Genomic DNA, 21,519 nt, shown 5'->3' on the forward strand with positions numbered 1-21,519 from the left:
AACAAACCAAACAAACAGCCTCCTCGGGGTTATGGCCATCTAGGGCTCCATTTGATCCTCCACTTGAAACTCTATGCTATAACAAGCATCAGCAGGAGTGTTAAATTAGACTCAGCCAGAAAACCAGCATGGACATCCAGGTAGGAAGAACAAAGGAAAGATTTATTGCCAGTAATGTGACCTGCGTGACTCCATCTCACCAGATGAGAAGTTAGAAGAAGTGCTGGCTATTGTCTCAGGTGACCTTTTATACCTCGGGAGTTGGGGGGTCTCCCTGCCTTAAATGGTCATAGCTATCCTAACAGGGTGCTCTCTCAGGGAAAAGGTGGGTAAGGGACTGATCGTTTGCTGCCTTTACTACATGGGCCTGGTGTTGCCTAGGGAAAGAGCATGTTAAGCCATGAGGGAGGAAGCTTCTGGGCTGACAGTGAGGGCTGGTGATCTCATTTTCAAGCTAAGATGCCAGACTTGTTCCTGTACTGGCTCACACCCATGGATTTTGAAATGCAGGGTAAGGTGGAGCCCTGAGTATCTGTCACCCAAGACAGTTCTCGGCTACCAGATCCTTTTGATGGGCTTTCTGTGCATGAACTTAAAAGGTTCTCCAAGCTCCAGACTCCAGCACCTTAGATGCATGGTCCACTATCCTTTTAACTGACAGCACACCGTCCTGGCCATTATCTTTTCCATCTCTCCTCTCCATGGGTCCTGTGCACAGAGGAAGGACCTTTTCAAGTTAATGTCTCATGCTTTCCAGTGCCTTTCCTGACTGAATAGAAATGTAAGATTATTGGAACAAAAGAAGCAGCATTAGCCAGGTGCCAATGGCTCCTGTTTGTAATCCCAGCTACTCAGAAGGCTGAGATCTGAGGATGGTGATTCGAAAACAGCCCAAGAAGAAAAGTCTGTGAGACTCTTATCTGCAATAAATCACCAACAAAGCCAAAAGTGGAGCTGTGGCTCAAGTGGTAGAATGCTAACCTTGAGCAAAAGAAGCTCAGGAACATAATTCAGGCCCTGAGTTCAAGCCATTATGCACTGTGCCCCCGCCCCCAAAAAAAGAAGCAACATTGAAGAAAGGGTGACATTGTCCAAGAAGACTTGTACTTACTACCTGACTCATGGAATTGTTACCTCTCTATACAACATCCTAATACTAACAATAACATAAAATTATCTTTTTATTTTTTAAAGAAGCAGCCCTTTGGTATTGCCTAGTGAGCATTGTTTGCCTTGCTTTACAACTGGATACATGAAGCATGATCTCCAAGAAACCTACAACAATAGAATGAACTGGAAGGCATCTTAGTGATCTCCACTAGTGGTTCTTGTTAGGTTTTAAAGAGAGGTTGCCGAGTAAGAACCACACCATGCACGTGGTATTCAGGTAAGGGGTAGGTTTATTCATCATTCTGGCTGGTACCAGGCCTTGTTGGCACTCCATACAGTTGGGAAAAGACCTGGGAAAGAGGGCATCTGGCCCTGGGCTAGGCCTTGGGGGAGGAGGGAGAGGTGTGGCCACATTGAATCCAGCTATGACCTCTTCCAGGTGTGCCAGTTGCCTAGGTAACGCAGGTACTGGGCGGAGACTTTGCTGTGAGGAGGGTGGAGTCAGCTTGCCATCCAGGCGTGGACCTTACAGTTCTCATCCCTGACTTTCCCCAATCATCTGAGAAGCTTGTCTTGTGTGTGCCAATCCTGGGGCTTGAACTCAGGGCCTATGCTCTGTCCCTGAGCTTTTAGTGCACAATGCTAATATTGTACCACTTGAGCTACAGCTCTACTTCTAGCTTTATTGGTAGTTGATCAGGGATAAGACTCTCATGTCATGGACTTTCCTACCTGGGCTAGCTTCGACCCACAATCCTCAGATATCAGCCTCCAGAGTAACAAGGTTGAGCCATTGGGCAACTAGCCCTGAGAAGTTTTTAACAGCTCTGCGTTCCCTCTACTCAATTCTCATAAGTTATCTGAGGAGAGCCCAAGCTCCAGCATTCTTTTAGTTCTTTTAATGCCTCCAGGGGGTGAGGAGGCGCAAACAGGATGACAGAATAAACTAATCCCTTAGCCAGAGATAACCAGGATGATAACTACAAAGATGCAAAGCTACTTTGACAGCCAAACTGGATCATATTTCTATTCTAGATAAGAAAGCCACTCCTCCTGGATTTTGGTTCTGAGCACCTAGGCCATCCATAGGTCAGTTTGTAGTAAGAGAAGCCCCTGGCCGATTCGTTGAATGGATAGATGGATGGATGAATGGTGGGTAGATGGATGAATAGATGAGTGGATTGGTAGTCAGGTAGATGGGTGGATGGCTGACTGGGTGGGTGGGTGGATGGAATAATAAATGAATGAACTATATGAGCATAGAAGCTAACCATCGGACATTGGTACTGCGTGTACCAACTGGAAGGAACCCTCTTTGCCAGATGATCCGTGGCTGTTTCCCTGGTTCTTACCTGATTGTTTGACTTGGTAAACAGTTTTTAGAGACTGGTCCTAGTGATCCCCACCTCCCAGACCTTGTGATTACTTTGCATAGCTGCTGGTCAAAGTCCACCTGGATGGCACCAGAACTGACCACTGCTAAAGCCCACACACGAAGCAGATAGTGCCTAGGGACAGGTGACGTCTTCAAGGAAAGGTCAGGAAGGGTCAAGAGCATGGAGGCAAGTGCAGTTCTGGAGAATGCAGGCTTTGCCGGCTGGCTGGAGCAGGGAGGGCGGGGTGGGAAGGGCCCTCGATGGGCGGGGCGGGGCGGCGGCAAGCTCTGGCACCTGCTCTGCGGGGCGCAGCTGCGAATTGGCCAGACGCTGTGCTGGCAGCGGACACCTCCAAGGCACGGTGCAGGTCAGATGCAAGGGGGCAGGGGACCCTGGGAAAAGGGGCTGGAACCGGGAAGGGAGCATCATCTGGGAGGGGACTTGTATGGGGGTGAGGAGGACTCTCCGAGGAGGGGACTCAGATGAAGTGGGACTCTCAGGTTGGAAGGGGTCCTGACAGAGGAGGGACGCTGGGATGGGAAGGGGCGCTCAGCTAGAGACCGGGGTGGAGGGTCTGGGTTCCGCGGAAGCCGGCCTGGGAGCCCTCTCAGAGCTGGGGAGTGATCGCCCTCAGAGATCCAGCCTGAGCCCTTGCACCTCTGCCCCCAAACAAAGCACCCACAGCCCTGGCTCACAGCCCCAGCCAGTCAGGCTCATCCCACCAAGGGTCCCCTCATAGGACATTGTATCCCGACCGTCCCTCTTTCTTAGCTCCAATCTGCCAAGAACACAAACCAGGACGTTTGGTATCTAAGAATGAGAAGAGATTGATTAAAAAAAAAAGTTCCCCCAGCCATTATAGTTTGTTAATAGATAGAAACCTCAGGGACATGGGAGGTTAGCTAAGGATGGGCCTTGGCACGGTCGAGAATCCAGAGCTTGATGAAACGCAAATCCCTTTAAAATGTTCAGATAGTCCTCTCTCCTAAGTTAGAAATGAACATTACCCTTAACATCCTCTTTCGTGCCACACCCTTCCTTATTGCTCCACCTGGGGCTCCACTCCCAGCCTGAGGTAGCCCTAGCCTTCTGCCGGAATCACACACTTGTTTTAAAAAGGTAGTATGGCCTGGCATGGAAGTCTATAATCCTAGTTACTCTGGAGGGCTAAGATCTGAGGATCAGGGTTGGAAGCCAGCTCAGGCAAGAAAGTCCATGAGATTCTGATCTCCAATTAACAAGAAAGCAAAAAGAAAAGAAAGAAGAGAAAGAAGAGAAATGGGAAGGGAAGGGAAGGGGAGGGGAGGGGAGGGGAGGGGAGGGGAGGGGAGGGGAGGGGAAGGGAAGGGAAGGGAAGGGAAGGGAAGGGAAGGGAAGGGAAGGGAGGGGAGGGGAGGGGAAGGGAAGGGAAGGGAAGGGAAGGGAAGGGAAGGGAAGGGAAGGGAAGGGAAAGGGAGCTGTGATTCAAATGGTATTGTTCTAGCCTTGAGTGAAAAAACCATGGGACAGTGCCTAGGCCCTGAGTTCAAGCCCCACTACCAGCACAAAAAAATTTTTTTTAAAAAGGAAGGAAGGAAGGAAAAAGAGGAGAGAGGAGGGGGGAGGAGAAGGGAAAGGAAAGGAGAAGGGAAAAAAAGAGAGAGAAAATAGTGTGGCTTATTGTTTATAAGAATTGAAGTATGTTTATTTTAAACCTGACTGCAACAGCATCTGGTTTTTGTACCACAATATCATTGTGAGATATAGGCTTGGGGCCACTTCAGACTTAGCTAAGTCATGAAAGTTTCTTGATTTAATAACCAAGTGATTTGGTCATCCTTTGTTGGTCAAAATGTGGGAAAGACATGGAATTAATATTGAGGCTTTCTAGAATCTGAACCCTGGGTTTTACAATGGGGAGTGGCTGTGGTAATGGAAGGTGACCCTATTATCTCTGCACATTATTCTTTCTAATGTTATGGCAGCCACACTTGTGAGTTCCTTCTTTCTAAAGAGCTTTCATTCCTTCTCAGCTCTTCTGTGGGAAATGGAAACATACCTCTACTTAGGGTCCAACTGGGCCCTTGTCCTTGAGTTCTGTATATTCTGAGTTCTTCCCTAGCCCTTCTGATAAAGGCTAATTGTAATGTCAGAGATGAAGCTGTGGAATCTTACCTGTGGCATCAGTTATTCTTCTATTTGGGGTCTCCCCTAATATGCACATGGCTCCATGACATATTTGACCAGGGACACTGAGAAAAGAAGGAAGAAGACATAGGAGAGGATTGTTTTCTAACATTTACTAATGGAAAATGGGTCAAAGCAATTTCACCTTATGTAGAGATACTGTCATCGTCAAAGTCCTTGAAATTTCAAAACTTCTGAATTGTGAGAGAAGTCATCAGTGTGTCATCAACAAATATGCACATACATAGGCAACATTTCTTAACCTATTATGCTTTTTAGAAAGTGGCCAATAAATACACTAGGTTATTCACCATATTACAATGGGCTAAATATGAATAAAGGCCACAGGCAAAGCTTGTAAACCCCATACTTCATGAGGACCCTGCAATTCTAGCCTCTTAACCAGCTAGCCCTCTCCCCAAGACCCTCAACTGTTGAGCCTCACCAATGGCTCTCACCTGTAATCCTAGCTTCTTGGGAGGCTCACACCTGGAGAACAGAGGTACAAAGCCAGTCCAGGCAGAAAAGTCTCCAAGACTTTTATCTCTTATCTTAATAAGCAAAATGCAGGACTAGAAGCATGACTTAAGTGTTAGAGCACCACCTTTGAGAAAGCTCTTCTACCAGCACATACACAATTTTTAAAAGCTATTATGTTTCTTTCATCTATTCTTTTGTGTAAAAATTAAATAGGCATAAGGTGTGTCATTGGAGGCTAGAAAGAAAGTCCAAAGGTCTATCAGCCACCTACCTGTTATGCTGAAAATATCAAAGCCTCTTCCCAGGATAAGATACTATAAGCCACTATCCACATCTTTCTGGCTTAAAGCATAGTAGGTTTCTTTCTTTTTTGGGGGGTGGGGGTGGGGGGTCCGGTCATGGGGCCTGAACTCTGGGCCTGGGCGCTGTCCCTCAGCTCTTTAGCTCAAGGCTAGTGCTTACCACTTGAGCCACCGCACCACTTCCGGCTTTTTTCTTTTTGCTTATGTGGTGCTGAGGAATTGAACCCAGGGCCTCATGCCTGCAAGGCAAGTGCTCTACCACTGAGCCACTTCCTAGCCCCCCATAGTAGGTTTCTTTAGAGTGCAAAGTGATCGATGCTGCAGCACATGAGATTAGTCCTGTCTGTATTCATCAAGAACAAAATTAAGTCAGCCACTGGTAGCTCACACCTGAAATCCTATCTAATATATTAAATGGCAAACACGAGTCTAACCAGAATTTCTTCCAGAACTGCTTAACACCCACTAAGTGTTTTTGTTGTTGTCACTGTTGTTTATTTGTTCATTTGATTTTGTGATAGAAGATTGTGATTTATTTCTCCTGAACACATATACATCTGTTTGTTTGTTTTTGAAACAGCATCTCAGTAGCCCAGGCTGGACTTGAACTCTCAATCCTTCGCCCAGTCTCTCAAGAACTACTTTGCCCATTGTTCTGCATATTTATTTATTTATTTATTTATTTATTTATCTATTTATTTATTTATTGGGTCTGGTCGTGGGGCCTGAACTCTGGGCCTGGGTGCTATCCCTCAGCTCTTCAGCTCAAGGCTAGCGCTCTACCACTTGAGCCACAGCGCCACTTCTGGCTTTTTTCTTTTTGCTTATGTGGTGCTGAGGAATCGAACCCAGGGCCTCATGCATGCAAGGCAAGCGCTCTACCACTGAGCCACCTTCCCAGCCCATCTTCTGCATATTTAATGTGCTATATTCTCTGACTTGTACTCTTGGAGCCTAAATTTAGAACTATTTTGTTTGGTACATTTCATGCCCATCTTCATTCCATGTAATCACAGAAGTATTATAAAGCTGATAATAGCCTTGAGATGTTCAAGCCCACCCTTCATGCTCCACAATGAAGAAAACTAGGTAGTAGAAAATTTTAAGTACCCCATGCTTCTGCCTAAAATCTACTTCATGAAAAAAAAATTGCAGCTAAAACCTACATCTCCTTATGTTATTCTTTCTGGCATCTGGCCTCTTGAGAATTTCCTAAACATATAAATCAGTGACTGGTTTTGCTTTTGTGATGGTACTGAGGCCTGAACTCAAAGCCTGGGCACTGTCACTTAACCTTTTTTGCTCAAGGCTAGTGCTCTACCGCTTGAACTACAACTCTACTTCTGGCTTTTTGGTAGTTTATTGAACATGAGTCTCATAAACTTTCCTGAATAGTCGAGCTTTGAACTGCTATCCTTAGATCTCAGACTCCTGAGTATCTATGGTTATGAGTATGAGCCAGTAACACCAAATAGTGACCTTTTTGTTGTTCTTTTTATTTTTTTTTGTCGGTCGTGGGGCTTGAACTCAGGGCTTGGGCACTATCCCTCAGCTCTTCATCTCAAGGCAATCACTCTCCTGCTTGAGCCACAGTGCCACTTCCAGTTTTCTAGTGCTTGATTGGAGATAAGAGTCTCACGGACTTTCCTGCCTGAGTAGCTAGGATTACAGGCGTGAGCCACCGACACCTGACTCTTTTTAAATATTTTTGTTATTATAAAGATGATGTACAGAGGGGTTACAGTTAACATAAATCAGGTAAAGAGTACATTTCTTTTTGGAAAATATAATAACTTGTTTTATTTACTCTATTGGTTTGAGGTTTATGGCTGCAAGCTATAGCCTTCCTATTCCTGTATTCAGATACAGATGTTCCTGCTGGATACAGGTAGCTCACACAATTTTAGCCTCTTTGTAGGATGAGATCGGAAGATCTCCATTCAAAACCAGCCCCAGAAGAATTTTCTCAAAACTCTTATCTCCAATTTGCCAGCAAAGAACTAAAGTGGAGAGGTAGCTCAAATGGTAAAACTTCAACCTTGAGAGAAAAAAGCTGAGCAATAGCACAAGGCTCTGAATTCAAGCCCCAATATCAGCACAAAATAAAATAAAATAGAATTTCTTCCAAAGGATTATGTAATAGATCATCAGTCTAAAATGCTTTCCCCACACCCAAACCCACAGGCATCCTAGCTTAGCAATATAGAACACTACAGAGTGTACATTGTTTCTTACATCATTGTTTGATTGCCTGGAAGCTTCAAGTTGTCCCAACCCAGAAACAAAGGAAGTCATTAAAGTGTCACCCATGGCACGTGTGAGTAACCCAAAAGGTCAACATGTAAAACACAAAGTCCTTTGCTACCATATTGCTTTCATACTATCCTGTACTCAAACCTTGATGAGTTGAATCACCAGTCAACCGTATCCTCCATGCTTATAGATCCTATAGATTTGACTGGATTCTGTGTTCTAATGAGGCAAGAAATCTTGTCTGTCTGCTATATGGTTCCTTGTACAGAGTCTAGAGTAGACAATAACAATTACCTTAATAACAATAACAGTGCATTCATGCTGTGTTAGATGTTTGAACTAGTAAAAGATGGCATTAGAATTTCATTCAGTTGCAAGTGTCAGACAACCTTTCTAAGGTGACTTAAACAAGTAAGGAGTTGAGTTTTCCTCTGAAAGGGAAAAAGTTTATGGCTGGAAGATGTGTTTCAAAATGTTATTTGAGAGAGTCTTTTAGCTTCCAGTCTCACTGCTCTGTGTGTGGCTTAAGCCCTGAATCTCACTAAGATTCAGCGAAAAGAAGGGCAAGGAGCATGTATGAGCCTACATTCTCTGATAGCTAAGGGCTTTTCTGGACAGGTGATGGTAGCTTACACCTGTAATCCTAGCTACTCAGGAAGCTGAGATCTGAGGATTGTAGTTTAAAGCTAGCCAGGGCAGGAATGTCTATAGACGTTTTATCACCAATTAACCACCAGAAAACAAGACATGGAGCTGTGGCTTAAAGTGGTGGAACATTAGCCTTGAGCAAAAGAGCTCAAGGACAGCCCCCAGCCTCTGAGTTCAAGCTCCATCACTTCCTTATTGGCCAAGAGTATATCATATAGTTGTGTTTTACATGGACTTGTTGCCAATACAAGAAAAGAGTTCTGTCAACATGGATGAATTTAGTCACTAAAGTGCCACCTATTGTGCACCCTTGAGTCAATGACTATTTAGAAATGGGTTTGTCTTACAAAATGCAATCATAGATGAGGCAGGCACAAGATATTAGAGTTATAATTGGCTCTCTATGTATGGAACCACCTTAAATCAAAATATGAAAATAAGTGTGAATATACTAAACATATATTGGCTTTTTCTCTTGTTACTATTCCCTAAACCAAATAATATAACAATTATTTACATAGTATTTACATTTTATCAGGTCTTCTTTTTCCCCATCCTGGGGCTTGAACATCCAGGGCACTGTCCCTGAGCTCTTTTGCTCAAGGCTCGTGCTCTACCACTCAGAGCCACAGTCCCAATGAATAGGGAACAAGAGTCTCATGGATTTTCTGGCCCTGGCTGGCTTTGAACCACAATCCTTGGTAGCTAGGATGACAGCATATGCCACCAGCACCCAGTTTATCAGATCTTCTTAAGTAATCTGAAATGATTTCAGGTGTATGGGAAGATATGTATAGGTTATAGGGAAATATTATGCTATTTTATATAAGGGACTTGAGCACATACAGATTTTGGTATCCATGGGGGTTCTGGAAGTATTTCTTCATGGACACTGAGAGTAGACTGTATTTAAGACTAGGAAAAGTCTATGAACCTGAACTAGGCACTGGCAGACCAGATAATTTGTTTGCATGTTACAGATGAATGTATAGGTTTGAAATGTATTAGTTCTAGGAGCCTTTTTGTTGTGGTGGTTTATAAATTCATTTTTATTTGTTTTTGTGTTGATGCAGTACTAGTAGCTTTTTCTGCTCAACGCAATCATTCTGTACTTCCAGCTTTTTGCTTATAGCTTGGAGATCAGAGCCCTTCAGATTTGTCTGCGCAGGCTGGCTTCAAACCAGGATCCTCAGATCTCAGCCTCCTGAGTAACTAGGATTATAAACTTGATCTGCCAGCACCTGGAAGTTGTAGGTTTTTACTGGGTTTATACTGAGTTGTTTCTCTCTGCAATACTTTTGTCTCTGCCTGATATTAACCACCTCCTTCCTATTCCTGGCATGTGAATATTGGCCATCTTTTCCTTTTTTCTTTCTTTGTTTGTTTTCCTGTTCTAGATAATATCTTTGACATCCTTCTTTGTTTGATTGAGGGCTTAGCTCTTTTATACCCTTATCATTTCATCTCATCTTTACTTTTGTTTTTCATAAGCTCCCCAAAGAGGATATGTTTACTTTCAATATATTTACACAGTAACAATTGTACAACTACAGTTGCCAATCCAGGCAGGTGAAATACCCTGACCTTCCCTTCGTTTCTTCACCAATCATTTTTGTAATTCCTGGTGTTAGTAATTGCTGCATTTTCTTCAGTTGCTTACTGTTTTGACTACTCAGCACCAACTCTTGCTCAAACTTTGACAGAATAATATAATTTCTCTCAGTAAACATGAAGTCTTTAATCAATTTTGTGTTGGGGGAAGTGGTACTTAGATCTCTATTCTCTGGAACTGGATATTCTTGGGTCTCTAGTTACACAGGGACCATCCCCATATTGCGACCCTGGGGATCATGCTGAATTCTGGTTTTGTTTGTTTGGGTTGGGTTGAAACAGACTTATCCCACAGCCAAGGAAGCTCATGGCACCTTTCCAAATACTGAGACTTGTTTCTAGTTGCCTAGTGGAAGAGAGAAGCCAGGTCATCATCAAGAAGCATGTGGGATAGGTTTTTTTTGTTTTTTGTTTTTTGTTTGTTTGTTTGTTTTCTGTTGTGTGGCTTGAACTCAGGGCCTGGGAGCTGTCTCTGAGCTTTTGTGCTCAAGACTAGCACCTACCAATTTGAGCCACAGTGCCACTTCCAGTTTTCTAGTGATTAATTGGAGATGAGCCTGATGGACTTTCCTATCTGGGCTGGCTTTTGATTGTTGATCCTCAGATCTCAGTCTCCTGAATAGTTAAGATTATAAGCATAAGTCACTAGTGTGAGGCAAAGGTAGGTTTTTCTACCTTGAGAACATTTTAAGGGGCTGGGAATGTGGTTTAGTGGTAGAATGCTTTGCTAGCATGCATGAAGCCCTGGGCTTAGTTCCTCTGAACCACATAAATAGAAAAGGCCGGAAGTGGCGCTGTGGCTCAAATTGTGGAGGTCTAGCTTTGAGCACAGAGAGGCTGAGGGACAGAGCCCAGACTCTTGAGTTCAAGCCCCAGGACTGACCAAAAAAAAGGTCTCAGGATCATAAGAAAAAGTTAGGGACCCAATGAGTCATGTTTTCTTTTCTCATTCTAAATATATACACATTTTTTCAATTTAAATTTTATTATAAAAGTGATGCACAGAGGCATTACAGTTATATGTCAGGTAATTATATTTCTTTTTGAACAGTGTCGCCCTTTCCCTCATTCTCTCCGTTTTTCCCCTCTCAACTTCCCTTGCTCTAAGTTGTATTGTTCATTTCCGAGGTAGTGTAGAATGAGTATCACAACTGAGTTGGTTCACCCTTTGTCCCACTGTTTCTGTGCTTACCTTCCCCTCTCCAAATCAGATAAACTTATATACAAGACAAAGGGTACTGAAATTTTAAAAAACACAAAATGGAATAAACAAAAGAAAAGAAGGAAGGAAGGAAGGAAGGAAGGAAGGAAGGAAGGAAGCAAAGAAAGAAAGCAAAGGAAGAAAGCAAAGAAGGAAGGAAGACAAACTGTTAATAAATCCAATGTTTATTACACTTAGACAGGATTAATTAAACAGCATTCTAAACATTCACTCAGTGAGAAAAGGGATAATCTTAAGAGAGGATCACAAAGACTCAATAGCTATGTGCATATGATCATATAAAATGATGCTTATGGAACTGAACTCCAAGAAATGGAAACAAGAATTTTTCTTTGGACTGGGAAGATGGCTCAAGTGGTAGAGTCCTAGCCTTGAGCTGTAGAGCTGAGGGACAGCGCCCAGGCCCAGAGTTCAAGCTCTACACCCCCCCCCAAAAAAAGAATTTTTTGTTTTTATTGTGCTGTTTATCATACTCACTTCTATAGCTCATTTTGTGTTAGTAATTGTATGCCTTTTTTGGAAGGTTGGCTTCCCAAATTATAGATGACTCAGTTGCTGTTTGAGAACTTGGAATTTAGGATGCACTTTAATCTGGCTTAATAGCTTGGAATATCATTTGGAAATAATCTCCTCCCTGAATTTTGAAAGCAATATTCTGTTTTCTTCTACTTTCTTAGTATATTGGTTTATTGCTTGATTTTTTTGGGGGGGCTTACAATACTGGGATTTGAACTCAGGGCTTTGTGCTTGCTAGGCAGGCGCTCTATCACTTGAGCCATACCCCAGTTCCTTAATGTGCTACTGAGAAGTTATTGGCATTTTAATTCCAGATCACTTGAACTTTTCTTTCATCTATGGAAGTGCAACATTTTTTTTATTCCTCATCTTCTAATAGTTAATAATATTCCTAGTTGGTGGTTTTTTTTTTGTCATTGTATGGTATACTTTTATAGACATTATTTTTTATTTTATTTAATTTTTTAGAAATATGTAAATTATCTTATCTATCTTATCTATCTATCTATCTTGACAGTATCTGAGTTTGAATTTCAGAACTTGAGCCATGCCTCCAGCTTGGCATTTTGCTGATTTGTTGGAGATGGAGTCTTGTACACTTCACAGCCAACCTTGGCTTCAAATTGTGATCCTCAGATCTCAACCAAGATTATAGGCATGATCCACTCGTGCCCTGCTTCACATTTATCCATTTTGTAAATTGCCCTTCTACGTGTCCCTGTAAGGTATACTAAATAGGTAGGTTTCATTAGGTAGCTGATGAAGAGAACACCATGCCCTATTCAGGCAGGAAAAGAAGTTTATTTACTGAACTCTTGTCCCTTCTGTGTATGGTGAGAGACATGGCCAAAAGAGGAGACCTACCCCAAGGCCAGGATTTATCTAGGCCAGGGATAGGAAGAGGTGTGGCCACACTGTATCTGGATGTAACCTCAGGGTCTGGGACTAGCCTGTGGTCACAGAAGGCCTAGGGCAGATGGAAGGGAAGGCCAGGGGCGACCTAGGCTGTAACCTAGCAGGAGGGGGAGGTGACTGCTTCCAGGTGTGCCAGTTACCTAGGTAACAGATACTGGGTGGAAACTTAGCCAAGAGGTAGGGAGGTGTCCACACAGGGCCTGCCTATTCCTGGATAGACCTTACAGTCCTTATTATTGTCTCACTGACATATTTTATGTCACCATCCTAGGGACAATACTGGCTCTTTCTCAAGTTTAAGGGAGTATCACAGCTATAAGAAAAATAGACTGGGAAGTTCTCAGAGGTGAAAACTCTTATACTGCCTTATTAAATGCTTGATTATTTCTCAGGTTCTTATGGAAAATCTCCCATTATTAACCTTAGTTCTGCTGGATTCCTTTCTGTTCTTGGCTTCTAGGTCCTGAAGGTGATGCCCTTTGTTTTCTCCTACTCTCTTGATCCAAACTTTGTCTTTGGTCTGTTGTAGTATTGGTTTTCTTACCCACTCCTCCCCCACACACATACCTTTATCTGCCTTCTGATATAGTTCCTAAAGTACACTGTGTCTTAGGTTCTGAATACCTGCCTTGTCAATGGTGCAGTCCATTTCTCAGAGTAAGTCAGACTCAAGTAAAAGTGTCTCTTCTGGGTGTTTCTGGCTTCAGCAAGGAGGTTAAATTTTATAGGAAGGCTCTAGCACAATAAACTAAGCTATGTTAAATACGAATGGTATTTCTCTATTTTTACCATTCACAATCGGATCTTGCAGGGTTCCAAGACTGAATACAGCTTGGCATAAATCAAAGTCTCTCCCAATGCTAATAAGTGTATGCTACTCCAAACACATCTGTATCTGTATCAGCTTGAAAGTCTTTTTTCCCCCAAAATCTTTAGGGGAAATGACTGTGCAGGATGAGGTACCATGTTTGGGAAGAAGAGCTCACCTATTCACCAGTAGATGCCACTAAGTAGTACTTCTAGATGATCAAAGAACTCCCCAAAGTCTTCAGGTTAAGTGAGAAAATGCTGGCCCCTGTAATTCACCAATGAGAGTTCCATAATATGGAACAAAGTCCCATGAAGGAGAGCTAAGCTCCTACCTTTATTTGGCTTCATCATGGGCAAATCTGCTGTCATTCCTGCCTTTCATTTCTGTTGGTGTGTTAGTGAGAAGCACAGACATCAGCGATTTTAAAATTAGAAACTGCCACAGAGATTTCTTCTTGCAACATACCCATTTCAAAAACAAAACATTAGCCAGGTGCCAGTTACTTGGGCCTGTAATCCAACTGTTAGGAAAATGGAGGAGAACGGAAAAGGAATAGGCCAGACTCGATCATCAACAGAGGAGGACTGTTTATTGAGGAAGATTGAGGAAGAGCGAGGGGCACAGACCTTCCTGCAGGTTTGGAGGTTGTGCCTGAGAGTTGGGACAGGAGATGGGTTTTATAGGAGGTCCAAGCAAGCAGGCAGAGGTTAATGAAAAAGCCACTAAGTCAAGGAAGGTGGGGGCCTTTCAGTTGGGCCCACAATGGGATGTTTACGGCTGGGCTTAGGTGGATTGCCCTGCCTGCACTTCAAACAAGTTCACACATACCTGGGATTTTGCCTGGAGTCTGTATGGGCCTGGGACAACAGGGTGGTAGTCAATCCTTCATATTCCATCTTTAGATACATAAAATGATTGGGCCAAGAGGAAAGAGGCAAGACCTTCACTATCTACTCAGGAGGCTAAGATCTGAGGATCTTAGTCCACTGCCAGCCTGGGGAAGAAAGAGACTCTTATCTCAAATTAACCACCAGAAAACAGGAAGTGGTACTATGGCTCTAAGTGATAGAATGCTAGTCTTGAGAGGAAAAAGCTCAAGAAATGTGTCCAAGCCCCGAGTTTAAGCCCCACAACTGAAAAATAAAACAAAAATAAAAAACATAAAACACTACAATCCTAAGCTGGGTTTGGTGGCTCGCACCTGTTTTCCTATCTTATCAGGAAGCTGAGATCTCAGGATCATGGTTCAAATGAGCCCAGAAATAAAAGACCTTAAATTTTATCTATCTATCTATCTATCTATCTATCTATCTATCTATCTATCTATCTATCTATCTATCTATCTATCTATCTATCTGTCTGTCTGTCTGTCTGTCTGTCTGTCTGTCTGTCTGTCTGTCTGTCTGTCTGTCTATCTATCTATCTATCTATCTATTTATCTATCTGTCTATCTATCTAGCCAGTCCTGGGGCCTGAACTCTGGGCCTGGGCACTGTCCCTCAGCTCTTTAGCTCAAGGCTAGTGCTTGAGCCACAGCACCACTTCTGCCTTTTTCTGCTTATATGGTGCTGAGGAATCAAACTACAGGGCCTTATGCATGCAAGGCAAACACTCTACCATTGAGCCACCTTCCCAACCCCTCCTTGAAATTTTTATCTCTAATTAACCAGGAAAAAAGCAAGAAGTAGAGGTATGGCCAAAGTGGTAGAACACCAGCCTTGAATGCAAAAGCCAAATGAGAGCTAGTCTTCCAACTCAGAGCCTAAAGTTTTGTAATTTAGGATTCCAGTAAAACTGCCTAATTTTCAGAACAGTCTGGAAGATGCTAAAAAGAAAAAGAGATGCTGATAAAATGCAACTCTTTTTATGAGGGCTTCTCAAGGTCTCTTGTGAGCATTACTTCTTTTTCTATGTGCCATTGCTATTTGTAAATCACATAGCATTCTATCTTTCCCAGTTATACATTTCTCTACTAGATGATGAACTCCGTTGGGTTAGAAATCATTCATATTCATGTTAAAAATTCCACAGAATTTAGCAGAATCTGATAGCTAATTGGCTCACAAGATAAAGAGACAGAGAAAGACAAAAAGAAAGAGTGAGAGACAGAAAGAAGGAAGGAAAGAAAAAAGAGAGAAGGAAGGAAGGAAGAAAAGAGGAAGGGAGGGAAGGAGGGAAAGAAGGAAGGAGGAAGGAAATAAAAGAAGGAAAAAGACAGAAAGCAAGAAAAAAGTAAGAGAAAGAGAAAGGAAAAAGAGACAAAACTTAAGACTGAGGCCATCTGCTTAGAAATCCAAACTGGGGTGGGATGTAATTGAGCTTTTGTTTCTGGTGATTTTGCTCCATGTCACCTTGAGGTCACACTAAACAAGATTCAGACTCTTAATAGGAATAAGAGTCTGAATCTTGTTTGGTGTGCTGTTCCTGAGACTTACCTCTATAGGAAATAGCAAGGATGCTAGCAGTTGTCAAATTTTAAAGAGAGCTTTGCACTCCACACCTAGTAGTCCATCTCAGCCTATTAGAAATCAGGTCCAGGCCATAGCTGTAAGTTCAGGACCATGTCCATAGTCACATACTCTGTTAGCAAGAGAAGACATTCAACCCCTTATCTACATTCTCTCAGTGGCTCATAGAATAGGAAGAGATATTAACCTTGCTATTTGCAAGGTAACAAAAATGTAGTCAGGCAGGGTTGGCTATATTCCAAAGGAAACTCAGACAGAACCAATCTGGGTACTCCTCCTACAGGAGCATTCTAGGCAGACCTAGAAAATATTTTTTGAAAAAATAGGCAATATGCTTTAAAGCAAAATAATATACTATTGAACAAAACACTCACTTCTATCAAGAAGCTAGGTTGAGTACAAATACCATTGTTTACAAAAAAGATAATATGCCATATTCACTTTACCATGGACCAAACAAACACTTCTTCCCATAAAGAAGATTGGCTGAGCCCTCTCTAGAATCAGGTGATGTTAAACAGCACTTTTTTCCCTTCATGGAGTTAGCTACTCAAAAACAAAGGGCAGTAGTTTAAGCTCAATAGATATAATCTTTCTGGAAACAAATCCAAGGTTCATCCCATTGATATTGAGACTGGACACAAGGGCACCAGATTACAGAAGAAAATTTATAAAATACTTATTCTAGTTTCCTATTTGCTCCTTTCAATTGATCTTCATCAGAACCCCTAAAGGTAAGTATCTATGCCCCTACTTTAGAAGGAGTACTGAGATTCAGAGCAGTTTAGAAACCTGACCAAAACCAGAACTAATTCTAGTTCTGACACTTCATAGTTTACATCCTTTCTATTATGTGACTGTATTCCTCCTTAACAAAAAAAATTAGGAAGCATATTTCTTTTAAAAATCTAGGAAATAGACTGAAATGTAACATTTGATTGAAGTTTGTACCATCTCTGCCTTCCTCAGGACTAAAGGGAAGTTGATAGATTTTCCAGGAAATCTCAGGCACATACCAACATAGGGCCTTATCTGTTCAATTGGCTTTAGAGGTTAGTCCCAATCCAACACAACTTCAAGATTTAAGATATGATGTACCCACGGAAGATAATGACCCCTGCTCTTCTTCAGTAAAGGAGATCAGGGGCAGGAGAACAGGTGACATTATCCAATCCAACTATGCCATGACAATTATTGACTGTCTGACATTTTGGTTTTAGCATGCAAGATTCACTCACACTAATGACTAATTCTCACTTGTTTTGCAAAACAACCTTGGTGACACTTCCCTTTGCTATGTTTGCTGGCATTTTGCCCCAGCTAAACAGCAATCCTCCATTTTCATAACACTCTACATACTCTATTGTTTGTGTCATAATAATTGAATTAATCTATTGCTTCATCACAGCTTGAGGAGGTTTAAGGAAGTCATTCTTTGAAGATTTATGAAGTGTACTTTCAAGAATAGACAGGTATGATGGCTTAAACCTCTGCTTCCAACTCCTAGAGAAATAGAGATTGGGAGAATGGTAGTTGAAGTCTAGTCCAGACAACAACTTATTTAGACCCCAATCTCTACTAATTAGCCAGGTATAATGCTAGACACATATGGTCTTAACTACATAGGAGGACTTAGGAAGGAGTATCTATGTCTGAGGCTGGCTCAGACCCTTCCTGGAAAATAAAGCAAAAAAGAACTGGGGGTATGACTCAAGTGGCAGAGCACATGCCTAGCAAGCGTAAGGCCCAGAATTCAAACTCAAATACTACTAAAGAAAAGAGAGAGGTCAAAGAGAAAGAAAAGAAAAAGAAAAAGAGGGTAGAGAAGAGTCTAGATTAGACAAGATGTCAAGGTAATTCATTGGGAGAAAAGAACACTCTTTCAACAAATGACTGGGATACTTGCTATTCACACTCGAAAGAATAGAACTAGATCCCTCTCTCATATCACATAAAAAGTTATTCAGCAGGAAGTGGCGCTGTAGCTCAAGTGGTAGAGCGCTAGCCTTGAGCTGAAGAGCTAAGGGACAACGCCCAGGCCCAGAGTTCAAGCCCCACGGCCGACAAAAAAAAAAAAAAAAAAAAAAAAAAAAGTTATTCAGCAGGGGGCTCATGCTTGTAATCCTAGGTACTTAAGATGCTGAGATCTGAGTATCATGTTCGAAGCCATCCCAGGCAGGAAAGCCCATGAAACTCATATCTCTAATTAACTACCAAAAATCTGGAAGTAGAGCTGAGGCTCAAGTGGCAGAGCACGTTAAGTTAAGAGATAGTGCCTATGCCCTAAGTTCAAGCCCCAGGAACAACACAGCACAAACACACAAAAAGCTTATTCAAAATAGACTATTGATATAAATAAAAGTCCTAAAGCTACAAAATTCTTAGAAGAAAACAGGAATAAATCTTTATCACTTAACCTTTGGTTAAGTGATAATTTCTTGGATATAACACTGACTATACAAAAAATACATAAGTTGAACTTCATCAAAATTAAGAGTTTGAACCAGATGCCTAATGGCTCATACCTATAATCCAAACTGCTTTGGAGGCTGAGATCAGAGATCAAAGTTAGCTTGAGCAGAGAAATCCAAGAGACTCAATCTCAATGGAAGAAGAAGCTGGGCATGGTGATAAATGCTTATCATTTCAGCTACAATGGGAAGTGAAAAATAGGAGGATTGTGTTCCCAGCCCATGACTGGGGAAAAAAATAGGTATTTATCAAAATTAACCATCACCAAAAAAGAACTATAAGTATAGATCAGTGATAGCAGGCCTGCCTGCCAACCATAAGGCCCTGACTCCAACCTTCAGTGCCACCAAAAAGAGATGAAAAGCTTCTGAGCTCCAAGGATGTCACCAAAAAACTGTGAAAAGTAAAGGCACAGATAGGTGAATTAAGATTCAAGGTCAGCCCAGGCAAAAAATAAGGTGGTGAAAAGAGGCAAGACAACAGCAGTGAGGCTCATGCCTATAATCCTACTCAGGAGAGTGACATCTGAGGATCACAGTTCAAAGCCAGGCTGGGCAGGAAAAGTCTATGAGACTCTTATCTCCAAAAATCCACCAGAAACCCAGAAGTGGAGCTCAAAGTGGTAGAGTATTAGCCTTGAGCAAAAGAACTCAGGGACAGCACTCAGGCTCTCAGTTCAAACCCCACAACCATCAAAAAAAAAAAAAGGAAAAAAAAAATAAAAAGTAAAAAGGAGCCAAATGAGAGTACTAGGTTCTGAGTTCAAGCTCCAGGATGAGCACACACACATACCATACATACACAAACACCCTATCTCAAAGAATAAGCCAGGCATGCTTTTTCAGATCTGAGGTCTCAACTACCCAGGATTCATAGGTAGAGGAAGATCACCATTAAAACCCACCTAAACAAAAAAGCATGAGACTCTCTTAAAAAAAAAAAAAACCCAGGGTAACAAAGAAGGGTCCCGGTCATGGCTCAGGAGGTAGAGCTTCTACCTAACAAGCATGACTCCTTAATTTCAAGAACTGGTGCTGTGGACAGAGAGGAAGTGGAAGATGGGAAAAGAGGAAAGGGTGGAGAAGGGAGAAGAGGAGATAACAGGAGAGGCATACAATACAACCTGATACTACCATTGAGGGGGGAATTATAACATTGGAAGTAACATTTTTAACATACAAGAAAAGTGTTTGCAGACAGCATGGTAGAGAAAACCTTCAAAGGAGGCAATGATTACATTGTAAAAATAAACAAAGAGTGTCTACACATGACATGGCAAGTATTTAGGTGCAAGGGAGTGGGCAGCTTAATTTATGAACAAGAAATTATTGCCAACTTCGAACAACAAAGACAGACCTGCAAGACAAATAGCATTGTTTACTGAGACATTCAAAACATCCGCTAGCATGACTCCCTAGATATCTGCAGGGCCTGCATCCTGGTCCTCACCAGCTGGTGTTTGCTCTTGCCAAAAACAATATGCTGCATAGTAACCTTAGCACAGCTGCACAGTAACCTTAGCACAGCGGTCTCAATGGAGGCTGGTCACTGTTTGGTTCACGGTGGACCCAGGCGTCCTGGTGAAGGTATGCCCGGGCTGCCTTTGTTTCCTTGAATTATCTTTGGCCACTGCAGTCATATTTTTCACTACTAACCACTCACATGTAAACAAGTTTAAGGAAATCACTGCTTCTCTAAAAGCCTGTGAACATCAGTCAGCAGAGGTGTCCTTCTGGGGGAGCTAAGAGAGTAACACCATTGCTTTCTGGTGGTTCAGTGTACACAGATAGTGTCTTTATGTGTGAAATTTATTATCAATAGTGTGTGCAACTGCTTTCAGGCTATGTATTAGTTATATATTAAACATTAATGAATTTCTCAATTAAGCTTGAGTCTCAGTCTCAAGATACACTTAATATGGAAGTATACTCTAGCTGGGGGCCAGGGGCTCACACCTTTAATCCTAGCTATTGGAGAGACTGAGATCTAAGGATGGAGGTTGGAAAGCAGCCTGGGTAAGAAAGTCCATGAGACTCTTATCTCCACCAAAAAGCCAGAAATGAAGCTATAGCTCAAGTGGTAGAGCACCAACCTTGAGCATAAAAGCTAAAGGATAGTGTGTAAGCCCTGAGTTCAAGCCACAGTACTGCCACCAAAGAGAGAGGAAGAAGCAGAAGGAAGAAGAAGGAGGGGGGGAGGAGGAGGCGAGGAAGAAGAAGAAGAAGAAGAAGAAGAAGAAGAAGAAGAAGAAGAAGAAGAAGAAGAAGAAGAAGAAGAAGAAGAAGAAGAAGAAGAAGAAGAAGAAGACGACAAGGAGGAGGAGGAGGAGGAGGAAGGGAGGAGGAGGAGGAGGAGCAGGAGGACGAGGGGGAGAGGGAGAGGGAGGGGGAGAGGGAGGAGGGAGAGGAGGAGGAGGGGGAGAAGGAGGAGCAGGAGGAGGGGGAGGGAGAAGTGAGAATGTAAATTGAGAAAAAAATAAAAATAGAAGTAAAAGAAAAGTCAGGTCAATGGGCTGGGAAGGTGGCTCAGTGGTAGAGTGCTTGCCTTGCATGCATGAGGCCCTGGGTTTGATTCCTCAGCACCACATAAGTAGAAAAAGCCAGAAGTGGTGCTGTGGCTCAAGTAGTAGAGCACTAGCCTTGAGCTGAAGAGCTGAGGGATAGTGCCCAGGCCCCATGACCAACAAACAACAGAAAGAAAGAAAGAAAGAAAGAAAGAAAGAAAGAAAGAAAGAAAGAAAGAAAGAAAGAAAGAAAGAAAGAAAGAAAGAAAGAAAGGAAGGAAGGAAGGAAGGAAGGAAGGAAGGAAGGAAGGAAGGAAGGAAGGAAGGAAGGAAGGAAGAAAGAAAGAAAGAAAGAAAGAAAGAAAGAAAGAAAGAAAGAAAGAAAGAAAGAAAGAAAAGTCAGGTCAAAACTTCCACTCCAGTGATTTCCCCAGATATGAAATGAAAAGGGCTGGGTGTAGTTACTCAGGAGATTGAGATTAGGAAGAACTAAAGGAAAATGTTTCCTTCCGAGACCTCTTTGCAACCAATAGCTGAGTGTGGGGGTTTGGACCTGTAATCTCAGCTACAAAGGTGAGAAAGAAGAGGAAGAAGAAATGGAAAGGAATTGGGTTGGTGGATCCGACTCAAAGTTACCAACTCTGGAACATCTAGTATTCTTCCCTA

The 21,519-nt window shown here is 42.4% G+C and overlaps 1 protein-coding gene across 1 annotated transcript in view; it reads left to right on the forward strand.

Moving 5' to 3' along the window:
• Positions 1–2,804: 2,804 nt before the first annotated feature.
• The window catches only part of LOC138838889 (transmembrane protein 45B-like), a 43,193-nt gene continuing 24,478 nt past the window's right edge, over positions 2,805–21,519 (forward strand). Inside the window, exon 1 of the mRNA XM_070038329.1 lies at positions 2,805–2,853. The gene's annotated coding sequence lies outside the window, so the exon portion shown is untranslated. The remainder of the gene's footprint in view (positions 2,854–21,519) is intronic.

This window comes from Dipodomys merriami, unplaced genomic scaffold (assembly GCF_024711535.1).
Source record: "Dipodomys merriami isolate MVZ:Mamm:240054 unplaced genomic scaffold, mDipMer1.0.p SCAF_29, whole genome shotgun sequence".
In the NCBI taxonomy this organism is placed as follows: Eukaryota; Metazoa; Chordata; class Mammalia; order Rodentia; family Heteromyidae; genus Dipodomys; species Dipodomys merriami.